A 12,930-nucleotide genomic window follows, 5' to 3' on the forward strand; every position below is an offset into this window, starting at 1 on the left:
CTGTTTCCCACCTGACTACAACTTGGACGTCTTCAAGTCCAACATAAAAAAACTCCTGACAAACCGCCCCCTTAAGTAAGACACTCTATCAAAACCCCCAATACTAATGATTACTACAATACTATCTCATTGATTACTGTACACGCAATAACCCTTATCCCTGAGTGGCCTTCGGGCCTTGATAAGTAGTGACCAACATGTAAAAAAATATGAACCTTGAGAAGGAAATTATCTGTGAAGATACTGCAATCATATATATATATATATATATATATATATATATATATATATATATATATATATATATGGATGGGTAATTAGAGTGCATGCATCGTACGCTAAGCTAGACATAAGCTCCCCCCAGTCACAGTTTCTGCTTTCTCGCCGCTTGATTGCTATCTTCCTGTGGTCCGCTATGTTTCTTACTAAATGCATAAAAGTGATCCAGTGCACAGGCGTTATAATCAGTCGCCTTCGTGTTGCTTTGTGGTGTCTACTTCTAAAACAAGAAAAACTGCGACATCAAAATCAACAACATCCCTACTGCGGAGCTTAGTAGCGATGGCGGAAGGCAATGCTTGTTATGTAGGCGATAACGGGCCTTGAAAAAATGAAAACACTGCAGTCTGATGCAACTGGCATCATGAAGGTCGCCTGTCTCGTTTCTATTAAGCTATGGTAAAAACGATACTAACCAAGTGTGTGTGCGTGGCCATCGTACAACAAGGACTATAAAAAATCCTCAGCGACTGGCATTCGGTCGATTCTCCTCTTTAACCTATCTTCATCTTTTCACTCTCCTCAACACCACCCATATTTTGTGGCGATTGCACCGCAAGCATTGGGGGCAGGCCTGTAACAATGGTAGATTTTAGCCCGTGACTGCGCAGAGGTGGCGGGCCAAAGTTTGTTGCTCCCAGATGACATTGCCGTGACACCCGAGTTTGGTAGATGAATCTGTGACAGAGCTGCCATATGGATAACCACAATATCCCACCCATATGGGGAAACCCCTAGAAAAGCTGGTATATATCTCGTAACTGCGGTCCCAAGAATGAAAAACGTTTTAACAATATAGGTATTTTACTCTCGATATTTGGAACATCCAGACTCTTCAAGATGTGGCAAATACTACCAGCCCAGAAATATGCAAAGCTCTTGTCTGCAAGGAGCTTGCGCGTTTCAATATAGATATGGGGGCCCTCAGCGAAATAGACTGCCTGAAGTCTATTTCGCTCGAAGAGACAGGATCACAAGAAGCCGAGCACTCATGACCTTGACTTTGCCACCAGGTGACAGTTTGTGCAACATCGCCTATTAAAGGGAATAATTAGCCACAATGTTATCTAGAACTGTGATACAAACGGTTAATTCCTACTAAGTCTCTGAGCGGAACATGAACTTGTTCTGAACAACACTTTTTCGGACTCTAGAACTCACAGAAGACAATATGGAGGCAATCCTGGTCAAAACACCGGCACATTCTGGACTATGTCCTAACCAGAGGTAGAGACAGGAGAGGCGTCCGCAACACTCGTTCTATACCAGAAGCAAACGACTGCTAGTCAGATCACAGGTCCCTAACTTCCAGACTATCCGTGAGAACTCTTCGACCGTCTTCAAGGAGAGCGGACAACGTGCTACACCGACGCTTTGAGTGTAGCAATTTCCACGACAAACAGTTAGCGCAAATCTTAGAGAAGCCTCCGAACGTAACCTTGCAGAACCTATGGATCAGGCATCTGTGGAGTACCACTAAACAACATTCAGATACGTTATGACCTGTGCCACGGAAAAATATCGTTTTTACCAATAAATCTGAGTTTATAAAATTTTCAATAAAGAAAAAACTAAAAACCAGAAGTAGTTACTGTGAGCCAGTGGGTCACGAGCAGTCTTATCTTATAATTATAAATAAAAGAAAAGCGTAGCCAGTAATTTTTATAGATGTCAAACATGGATGTATATTATATGAAAGTGTATTTCGATCAAAGTGTACACTTATTTAGATTTAAATTATATGTGGTTGCTGTAGCCTAGCTTCAAAAGTATAGGTGCAGTTCCTGGAAATCTTATATATACATATATATATATATGTGTGTGTGTGTGTGTGTGTGTGTGTGTGTGTGTGTGTGTGTGTGTCGGAAATACATCTGAATATATGCAGATGTTTTCCTTATGCGTATTAATATAAAAACGGTTCACATAATGTTACATCATTAAGTAAGTTGGTCGATGTGAAATATGTTTATATAGTAATTATAAAAAGCTTACACAGGAATCATGGTAAGCGTTATTTGCATAAATATTTTTAAAATACTATTTTATGTTGATTTAGACGAAAGTTTTAGTAATGTATGTAATCCTGAAATACATTTGTACAAGCAGTCGGTCATGCGAATTTTATTCATTTTAAATGATCTAATTAGTATTGCATAATGCCGCTCGCATAAAGTCGGCTTTCATTTTGAATTAGTTTAATTAGTTTAATGTCGACGTGCGTAGAAAAACGCATTTATTAGTACACGCTGAAAGTTATGGATATAGGTAGAATTGCTGCATGTGTTGATACGATGCAAAAATTGAAATCGACAGTATAGACAAAGCATTATTGGCACCCATCCATCTAGAAAATGTGTTTCCTGTAATGTGTGTGTGTGTGTGCACATATGTAGTCCAAACTATTTCTATAAACAAAGAAAATTAAATAATTTTTTATTGAGCGGTATTTTTTTCAAATATAAATTTAAAAAATAAATTAAAATTTTAATATTATATGAACACATAGGGAACCACAGTAACAACATCTTATATATATATATATATATATATATATATATATATATATATATATGTGTGTGTGTGTGTGTGTGTGTGTGTGTGTGTGTGTGTGTGCGTCTGTGTCTGTGTCAGTGTGTGTATGTGTGTGTGTGTGTGTGTCGGTCGGCACTAACCCTATCCGAGTATAACTGTCTTCCTCCAAAGGAAGAAGCTTCATGGGAGAATGAGTCACCAGTCGCATGTATATCCTCGTTCTGGGAGATGACGACGTTAGGTTTATGCAACTCATGCAGGGAGGTGTCGACATCCTCCTACACACAGCACCTGGTCATCCATTTTAGTAATAAGCAGGCTCAACGTTGCTTAATTTTGGTGATTTGACGGGAACCGATGTGTCAACGTAATTATGCATCATATATATATATATATATATATATATATATATGTGTGTGTGTGTGTGTGTATATATATATATATATATATATATATATTAAATGAAACTTTAAAATATACATCTTCAACAAAGAAACCTTATCAAGATACAAAATCTTAACACAATTGAAAGAATCTATTAAGTTTATTATATCAAACATTTATCTTTGAAATGCCGTGGCCTACTGACTATGTAAAAAATAAATTCTTGGCACAAAAGATAAGTTTTCTTTTGTGTTTCAACTCTTATCTGTGTAGCTCATCAACTTTTTCAGTAATTATTAGCAGTTTTGCATAGTGCTGAACTCAAATTTAAATATGTGAAAACCTTGGGACTTTTGGGGCTAAATGGAGCAGGGGGGGCAGATGATGGACTTAGTCATTTATTTTTTTGCTCAACACACACCTCCAAACACTCTGGCAACGCCGGGCACCCAGGCTAGTCTGTCAATAAAGGCATGCGCGTGCAGTATGATGATGTCTGAAAATAAAACCTCGTCAGTGAAGGTTGAAGGTATGTGTTGCATGGTTTAACATATGAGTGCGTGGGAAAGTATCAAGAGCAACGAAGGATGGCTGGCTGCGAAGTTGAAAATGCGCATATGCAAATTAGGAAGTTTGCGCGAGAAGAAAATGGAGAAATAAAAGGGTAGCACATGCTCGGGATAGGAAAAAAGACGACGTCAAAGAAAATGGACGTGTAAAGCGAAGGCGAGAAATGGCTTGCTGCAGCCGATATGAGATGACAAAGCACGCTCCGGACTCCCATACACAGCCATTGTTTATAACTAGAAAGAGTGCATTAAGAACGGTGGTGACTATGCAGACAAATCAATTCTGGAACAGAAAAGGTCGCTTGCTTTTATAAGAGGTTTTCATTTTTTAACTAACTTCGCACATATTCCATTTTGGTTAGAAATATGTTTTACAAAGTATATTGACTGTTTCCTATTCAATAAATATATAAGTACGTTATATGCTAATAAACACGTTCTATGTTAGTGCATATTGCTGTCAAGATTTATACAGCTGAAGAAATATATGAAGTGTCATATGCAGGCACTTGAAGGGGGGTCCACCTGTTAGTTGACAGGTGACCGTAAAGCCATGTGTCATGATTCGGGGAAGCAGTGCAAAAGAGTGGGATGAATAAAATGGCATTTCCAGATAAATACACGGTGTTCGACATAAGGTCAACGTGTTTTTATGGAAGGCAAAAGCAAAAGTAACATTTTAGTAAATAATTGATATACTGTCACAATTCAAAGTGCGTATTTCAAAGGGTAATTTGCCAAATACAGCTCACTTGTAGCAGCCTAGCACTTATAGTACAACCTGCAGACGTGACCTGAGTCTGGAGTACTCGATCTTGATGTGCCTTTCGAAAGACGCGCGAACAAGAGTTACATGTGACATGGAGATAATAGATGCTGCTACCCGTATGTTTAGCCATCGTAAACGCCAAGTTATTGGCAGTAAGCCATTTCAGCAAACAGAATTGAATCCAAGTCACGATTTTTAATGTAGAGTGTCATGCAGTGAATATTGATGGAAACACGCCTCTCTGATCTGTATTTGACAACAATGAAAAACAACTGGATTTAGTCTGGGTTTTATTTGTAGATAGGAAACAGCAAGGCGTAGATCTCGATGGAAACATACCAAGGGATCACCAAATTTGACAGAAGTTCGTTTTTATGATAGAATTTGTACGAACTGAAGTCTGGTCAGGTGTTCTTTGCATTGTGCAACTGATAATGGCATATATTTTTTTTTGTATATGAAGAAAAGTGTAAAGTATTTTTTATGGTCTCTTGGCTTTCGAAGTATCTTTAATGGCCTCTTGGCTTTCGAAGTATCTTTAATGGCCTCTTGGCTTTCGAAGTATCTTTAATGGCCTCTTGGCTTTCGAAGTATCTTTAATGACCTCTTGGTTTTCGAAGTATCTTTAATGGCCTCTTGGCTTTCGAAGTATCTTTAATGGCCTCTTGGCTTTCGAAATATCTTTAATGGCCTCTTGGCTTTCGAAGTATCTTTAATGGCCTCTTGGTTTTCGAAGTATCTTTAATGGTCTCTTGGCTTTCGAAGTATCTTTAATGTCCTCTTGGCTTTCGAAGTATCTTTAATGGCCTCTTGGCTTTCGAAGTATCTTTAATGACCTCTTGGTTTTCGAAGTATCTTTAATGGCCTATTGGCTTTCGAAGTATCTTTAATGGCTTCTTGGCTTTCGAAGTATCTTTAATTGCCTCTTGGCTTTCGAAGTATCTTTAATGGCCTCTTGGCTTTCGAAGTATCTTTAATGGCCTCTTGGCTTTCGAAGTATCTTTAATGACCTCTTGGTTTTCGAAGTATCTTTAATAACCTCTTGGCTTTCGAAGTATCTTTAATGGCCTCTTGGTTTTCGAAGTATCTTTAATGGCCTCTTGGTTTTCGAAGTATCTTTAATGGCCTCTTGGCTTTCGAAGTATCTTTAATGGCCTCTTGGTTTTCGAAGTATCTTTAATGGCCTCTTGGCTTTCGAAGTATCTTTAATGGCCTCTTGGCTTTCGAAGTATCTTTAATGGCCTCTTGGCTTTCGAAGTATCTTTAATGGCCTCTTGGCTTTCGAAGTATCTTTAATGGCCTCTTGGCTTTCGAAGTATCTTTAATGACCTCTTGGTTTTCGAAGTATTTTTAATGGCCTCTTGGCTTTCGATGTACTTTCAATGGCCTCTTGGCTTACGTAAGAAAGTTCCTTAAGGTTTTGATATTTAGTTGTTTTGCCTTTCACGATTACTGCATGACAAGTAGCGAAGATTCTTGTTTTCCTGGTTGCCAATCTGATGCTATTTACTCTTATCAAGGTATGCGTTGCTTTGCTGTGCCATTTTCGTGGCTTATTCTCATTGTGCAGACGCAGTCAGTATGCCTGCTATGATTCTTTAGTTAGCCACTTTCCAACATATTCGTTATAATTCTTCAGCTCACACATTTTTCGTCACATATCAAGGTCCGAAAGCCACTCAAGGATATAGGTTTATGAGGGTCAGAGAGAAAACAGAGTAATGATGAGTAGTGATGGAAATTGGCTAAAATTTGATTATTTAAAATGGCGACTCAACAAGCACTTGTTTACATTGACCTTAAAAACGCCCAGATTGTAGCAGCGGGTGTTTCTATAAAAGAAACATTTTCATGAAATTTAAATTTAGTTTTAGGCACACATAGAGAGTAGGAAAAATTGTTGACAGTGGTTATAGCAAAACGCATATTTGTTGTGAATGCTTTGCAGGGGGGAGGGCTTAGATTAAAACTCAGTTAAGCATTTACCATGAAAATAATGATAGAACAGAGATAAAATTGTCTCTTCTGTGGCTATACGGTTGTAAGAAGGGGAAAAGAACACCGCTTACTAGATTTCGAAGCCGGTTTTTAACCCTGTCAAGGAATGAAAGTGTGTCTCGTTTCTAGATGTGTTAACAGTATTTCTAGAACATATTTGGCCTTAGTTGAAACTGAAGCAATGTTTATTTTCGTCTGCCTTTTTAGGTATCTGGAATTTCTCCACATCAAAAACCGACATGATGTCGAACTCTGGCCTCGTGGTGAGGCATCTCAATAGGGGCATTATCTTCTACCTGTCATTCGTAAGTTTTAAATTACATTTTCAGCATTAAACGCGTAGATTGAATGGCCGCATACATATTTTTCGTTTTGTTTATATACGTATCGACTTCCTGTTTCCTGACACACAAAAAAGGGTGTGGGTCATGTTTCAGCGTAAATCGCTTATCAAGCCACGTTATGTAATTTGAACTTGGTAGAAACGCGCGAGGTTATGAAAAAGAAATAAATCAGATATGATTCGCGAATGGTGAATTGTTGTTTAATCAATTTAATCAGATTGTTGCTCCAATCTAGCGAAACACGGAAAGTGAAACATGAGAACTGGTGCGCTTCACTTGCTCAAGCGAAACACAGCAAATGGAGCAGAGAAGATTGGGTTCCACTAAACTTACAAGCAGGGAGATCTTCTTTGGAAATAATAATAATAATAATGATAATAATAATAATAATAATAATAATAATAAGAAGAAGAAGAAGAAGAAGAAGAAGAAGAAGAAGAAGAAGAAGAAGAAGAAGAAGATTGGGAGAATGACTGGAAAAATACAACGAACAACAATAATGAAAACAGCTGAAATATTAAGAAAAAACCTTTGAATGTGGAAACTAACACACAGGAGCAACAAGTGCGGGCTAGACACACTGCTGCAAAGGCAAAACATGAAACACTACATGAAACCAAGAACACCGAAGCCGCTTATCTAACCCTAACCCCATCCCACCCTCCCATTGACACATCACTGCCCCCTCCAAAAAAAAGAGTGAGACCAAATAACCAAGAAGGATGGAAAGACCGAGGAACTGACCGCCGGAGAAGTGCGAAAAGAACTGGACCTTGGGGAGGTCTTTGCTACTCAAATTCCCGTGAAGACCAATAGCCGCTGCGAACGAGAAATACATAGCAAGTAACTGTTGTGATAATACAAATTTATTTGCAAATGTTATTGAAAGAGGTGGAGAGTACTGGAAACCTGGTGAGACTTGTTGTCACTCAGCTTGCAGGGAACACCACAAGCTGTTTTCAAGGAGAGATCTTTGATGACTTGTGTGAAAACACCTTGTGAGCCAATAATAATAATAATAATAATAATAATAATAAGAAGAAGAAGAAGAAGAAGAAGAAGAAGAAGAAGAAGAAGAAGAAGAACAGGGAAAAGACATGCCATGTCTTAGACTTCGCCGTTCCAGCAAATCACACAGGATATAGAGAGATAGAGAAGGATTCCAAAATATTTTTTTAAATATCAAGGAGACAGAGAAGGACTCAAAAATAATTTAAAATAAAAATAATATTCAATACTGACTCGACAATGGAAGACCAGATAAAAACACAAAATTAGATTTATAAAACCAAACATCGAACAATGGCGCGTGGATACTACGGGTTCAGGTTAGCGTTGACTAAAGATAGTGGTTTCAGGCTTACCCGATCAGACAAGAGGATTAATTGGCCTAAAACTTGGTTAGTTAACAACTATGGAAGGCAGTAATTTTTGGGGATAAGTTACAAGACTCAGCATTCCTATCCCATCACGGTTAATCACCTGAAGAAGGCCAGGGGACAAGTTGGAAGAAACCTAGTGATACAAAAACAACTATTAAGATGATAAAAGTCCGCAAAAAGAATGAATACATACACTAAGTAATTATTTATCGCTGGTTTTTCAAATAAATATGCAAATTATTAAGTTAAATGTTATCCATGACTGAATATATTAAGAAGCTCGTAGTAATATTTTAAAATAGAAGAAGTAGGCGTTTAATATCACTGCCAGAGCAAGAAAAAATCAACTTTATGGGTACATAGATGCAAGTGGTTATTCTACTCTATACATAAATAGATTAAAATGATATTTAAATAGAGTTACAGGTCACTAGATCAATCATGGGGTTGGTAGATATATGTACATATATACATACAGAGACAGGCACCCATCTAAATTCATCAATATATATATATATATATATATATATATATATATATATTTAAATAATATTTTTATTGTTATTTTTTATATTTCAAGCGGACCTCCGCTCTTGGTCACAAAAAAGTATCGACATATATATATATATATATATATATATATATATATATATATATATATATATATATATATATATATATATATGTATATATATATGTATATGTCTATGTATATATATATTTATATATATATATATATATATATATATATATATACTTACATACAAATACAAACATATACAAGTGAACATATCTAGAAAGTATTTAGACTATATAAGCACACATATACACCTAATAAAGTGCACATCCGCATATATCATAACATGTGCATGATGAAAAATGTCAAGAAAACTTACACATGTACTTAGACAGACTCGACCACATAACAACACGCGTATACAACGACCACATAACAACCCACGTATAGATTTCATACATAAACACACACACACATACACACATACACACATATACACACAAACATATATATATATATTGAGTAAAATGATTGATAATTTATAATTAAAATTAGAAATTAAAAATCGGTTTCACAAGGAAGAACAAACAAAATGAATAAATTGTACGATTATATATCTATAATACAACGAACACTGTTTTCTTTTAATTGTATTAATGCATTTACTAATATATTTTTAAAAAACTCTGCTCTTTACACTCTTGTCCTAATCCCCTTAATATATATATATATATATATATATATATATATATATATATATATATATATATATTATATATATATAATTATTAATGATTAATTAATAATTACTACGTGCATAAAAGTAAGGCATAATTAATATTTAAAATAAAAATAAAATTGTAAAAACGTCCTAATATTTTGGGCGAAGAAAAATGTAAACAAAGGGCAAATAACTCCTTTCTTATAATAAGAGAAAACGCCCAGGGAGCGAAATAAAGAAATTAATCGCTAATAAAAAATAATAAACATTCAAACTATCTTTTTTATATATATATATATATATATATATATATATATATATATATATATATATATATATATATATATATGCCGGGACTTGGAGTTGCCATAATTACTCTCGAAAAAAATGTCCAATGTTGTTCTTATCAAAGTGTACGAAAAGTTTATTAGTTACTAAAGTTTTATCTTGGGCCCATTTTGCCTAAATTGTTAATTCATATTTAACAGCGGAAATGTTCTTCTTATTAACAATTAACACTCATTTATTGATAAATGAGTTGTCACATGAAATCCTAGCACCAATGATTCAACCGAACCGGAAGTCCTCAAAATGAGGCTATAACCAATAAAATGCAATAAATAAATGCAAAAGTTTACGAATTAAAACAGAAACTATGATTGTTTTTCTGTACTAACAAAACCTAAGAGTGTAAAAGAGTGCGGACGCGCATTTCTTACAAACCAAAAGATAACGTTTGCTAATTGTTCGGCTACTGCGATTTCATTGGCTAAGAATTTCGCCACCTTGCGGCGGCTTGCCCGAATCATGTCGGCAATGACACAGTCTCTATTCTGTATAAGTAGTACTAATTTTATTGTATTAAATTTCTTATGTATTTATTGTATTACTAAAAGTGCATCCAGTTTTGATCGGGCCATATCTACTGTTCATAACTTTGTGTGCATATATACATATATATATATATATATATATATATATATATATATATATATATATATATATATATATATATATTAAAAAGTTTGACTCATGTCCAGGTAACCTACACCTAAAATTTCAAAAATTTAGACCCAACATTGGCGGAGGAGTTTGGTAGAATCTGCAAAGATCAACTTTTTCAATTTTTACCTCTTGGCAGCCAAATTGTCGCCCCAAAACTGACTAAAAATCTTGCTACATGTCTGATTACTCTTTATGTAAAATTTCAAATGTTTAGGCCATAAATTGGCTGAATAGTTTACTAGAGACCGCAATGGTCGAGTCTTTTGACTTTTGATCTCTTGGCAGCCAAATTTTCGGCAAAAAAAACGATTATAACACTTATCCTATGTATGAATACATTTTATGTAACATTTCAGTTTAGACCAAAAATTGGCTGAGTAATTTGGTAGAAATCGCGGGAGTCAATGTTTTTTTTTTAATTTTGACCCCAATTGTAATCCCTTAAAATTTATTGTTTTGGGCTCAAATCAAATTAAAAAGTTTGATCCATGTCCACGTAACCTACATCTAAAATTTCAAGTGTTTATACCCAAAATTGGCGGAGGAGTTTGGTAGAGTTCTCAAAGGTCAAATCGTTGAATTTTTAACCTTGACAGCCAAATTTCTGGCCGATGGCTGTCCGATAACCATTACACCAGATGTACACGTTCTATGCAAAATGCTTTACAACATTTTTATTCTTAACATAAAGAAGTTGTAATTTGTCTCACGACTGTGTCTGCGCAGTCGTGAAACAGTTTGAAACAGAAAAAATCCAACGGCCTCCATGTACTAATTTTTCTATTTTTATCCCTTAGCAACCTTTTTTGTCAGAATGAAAACCGATTATAAAGTTTCTATATCTCTGAATAAATTATATATCAAATTTCAAGTGTTTGGATTAAACATTCGTTGACTGTATAAGCTGAGAAGTGTTCTCACTTTTTATAAAATACTACCAGGCAACCCGACGGTGCCCGGTCGTAAAACACGCATAAATATGTTATTTTAATTAGTGCAGAATTGTTCTTTATTATAAACTGAAATACCATAGATATCAAATATAACGCAGCATGCTAAACAAATAAAACGAAGTAAAAAAAAAAAACGGAAATAAACTGAGACATGTGTAAGTATTATGTTTTTCTAAGCAGTACACTTGTTGTAAGTAAAAAGAAAAACATTCTAGCTGATCTCGAAACTCTAACCCGACAGACAGCGTGTCAAGTATGATATACTTTTACACCGGCTTGACACGTCTTTCAGAGATTATTTTCACACATTTAACATAAGGAAGTTTTACGATCTGAACACAGATAAAACCCCAGTTGCATCCAACGTACCATTTTCTTTTTAAATTTTGATCTCTTATAAGCCTTTTTTTTCTGGATGAAAACGGATTAAAAGGGTTTGCACATGTCCGAATGACCTATATTCCAAATTTCAAGTCTATAGATTAAATAATCGTTGAGTATATAGGTTGAGAAGCGTCCCCATGCACACATTTTTTTTACTTTTATTGAATAGAAGAAGATAAGATAAAATAAGATAAGATACATGTATTAGTAGTACTGTTGGCAATAATATGAATTTTAGTAATAATTTTAATAGGATTACTAGTAGTAATAATACATTGATGAAAAATTACGAGCAAGTTTATTTTAGTAATAATAATATTAATAATATTAATAATAGTAGTAATAGTAGTAGTAGTAGTAGTAGTAGTAGTAGTAGTAACCGTATAATTTAGCAATCGTAATAATATTTGTATTACTTATAGCTGTGGCATTGCTAGTTAAAATAATTAGTTGCAATCACAATACGTTGTGTTTTAATGGACATCGCTTCAGACAAGGCATGAAGCCACTTGAAATAAGGAGCTAAAAGTAGTACTTCAAGGTCAAACATTTGCCAACGATAAGTGTCAAGTGGAATAGATTCTGACCCAGATAACAGCAATTCTTCGCTTTTTGTTAGAATCATCGCTCCAGGAATGAGAGGATTAAAGCATAAAATAAAGATAGCGAGAGTTACGCGGTTGCCGAAAATAAACCAAAGATCTATATTCTACTCTTCTTATGGTTGGTTGGTTGGTTGGTTGTTTTGTCTTACGGCATATCAACCCTTTTCCGGTTATTTAATGCCGAATCCAAAGACTCAGAAGAAACATTTTTTAATAGAATATATTTGTTGTTTTCAAGTCGGTTTCTATTTAACCCATAGTTGGGACCCTAACAGGTACTACCACTCCAGGTCAGAGTGGACCTGGGAGCAATGGCCGTTAAAGGGTGGCTCCACACTCCCCAAAGCCCGCAAGCTGGGGCCTCACCACTGGATATAGTTTAAGGTCATATCCAGGACCTCTTTTTATGGAAAAGAACTGAAGTATCGCAAATTTCTATAACATTCGCATTAGTGTTGTTGTTATGTAAATGCGTTGTATTATCT

The sequence above is a fragment of the Euprymna scolopes genome, chromosome 11 (assembly GCF_053919585.1).
Source record: "Euprymna scolopes isolate OS-2025 chromosome 11, ASM5391958v1, whole genome shotgun sequence".
NCBI lineage: Eukaryota > Metazoa > Mollusca > Cephalopoda > Sepiida > Sepiolidae > Euprymna > Euprymna scolopes.